The following is a 1,394-nucleotide window of genomic DNA, read 5'->3' as shown; positions in this document are numbered from 1 at the left end:
GAGAGGGAGAGAGAGAGAGAGAGAGAGAGAGAGAGAGAGAGAGAGAGAGAGAGGAATGCCTAGTTTTGGGAGATCGTTGCAAGTCCGAGTTGCACCAAGTCATAAATGGTGTCGCCGCTGGAGACAATGGAGATCGTCGTAGGTCCGAGTTTCTAATATCAGCCGCTAGGTTGAAGTCTTTGGTTTTGGGAGAGTATTGGGGGCTAAAGGGAAAAGGAAATGAACAGTGAGTGATATGAAATGATGAAATGGTGTGAGGCAGGTAGGCTAACAGGAATGCCTAACATGGTGCTCATGTATGGGTCCTACAAAAAGTAGAAAAAAATTGAGTGATGGGAAGCTGAAAACATGTGCCAAATGGGTGGATATAGGAAATTGGGATATTTTAAGTGATGAGTAATGAGTGAAGGGTGATGACCAAAAAAAAAAAAAAACTAAACAGATCCTAAAAAATTCTCTAACTTTAATCTTGGGGCAATTTTGCAACAGACTCTCCATATGTGATTTATCATGGGATGCAAATGTTTCACGTTTTAGTCAATATCAAGTACCTTTCCGTCAATAAAGGTCTTGCAAGAGATTTCAAAGAAATGTATGGGAAAAGAGGCAAATAAAACAATAACTGTTCCTCGCATTCACAATCGTGATTCTCACAAGCCATAATCTTTGTAAGATATATGTGGGAACTGGAGAAAAGAAGCAATGGCTGGGCCTGTCATTCAAAATCAACATTAGGAAACCCGTTCGTTTGTCCAGTTTTGTTGTCTCGTGGAGTCAAAATCTTTAGCGTGCCCTTTTTCATTGTCCTATTAAAGGTCTCCCCACCCACCATGTTTGGTTAGCCATCTATATTGGTTTAAATAGATGATTGGGGTATCCGTATCCTCATAAAACCACACAAGCCAGAAGCATTGAACAAGTTATGGGACTTGTTCGAAATACAAGCATGTCAATTCTTGTACTCTTGCTATGTTGCTTTTGTTTAGATTCTGGTTTTGCCTCAGACACCATTACATCTCTTCAACCCATCAAAGACTGACTACATAATCTCTAATGGGAGTGCTTTCAAACTGGGGTTCTTCAGCCCTGTAAATTCTACCAACCGCTACCTCGGAATATGGTATAATAAAAAGTCTGTTCTACTTGTCCAATGGGTAGCTAACAGAGAGAAACCCCTCAAGGATTCTTCTGGGGTTCTTACTATATCTGAGGACGGAAATCTTGTAATATAAGATGGACAAAAGGAGATTCTTTGGTCAGCAAATGTTACAAACTCTGTTGCCAATTCAAGTGCCCAGCTTTTAGAATCGGGGAACTTAGTCTTGCGAGAAAACACTACAAGGACAATCGTATGGGAGAGTTTCCAACATCCTTCTGATACACTTTTGCAAAGG

This window comes from Quercus suber, unplaced genomic scaffold, assembly GCF_002906115.3.
Source record: "Quercus suber isolate HL8 unplaced genomic scaffold, Cork oak 2.0 scaffold_565, whole genome shotgun sequence".
Classification (NCBI taxonomy): Eukaryota; Viridiplantae; Streptophyta; class Magnoliopsida; order Fagales; family Fagaceae; genus Quercus; species Quercus suber.
This window is presented reverse-complemented; position numbering follows the sequence as displayed.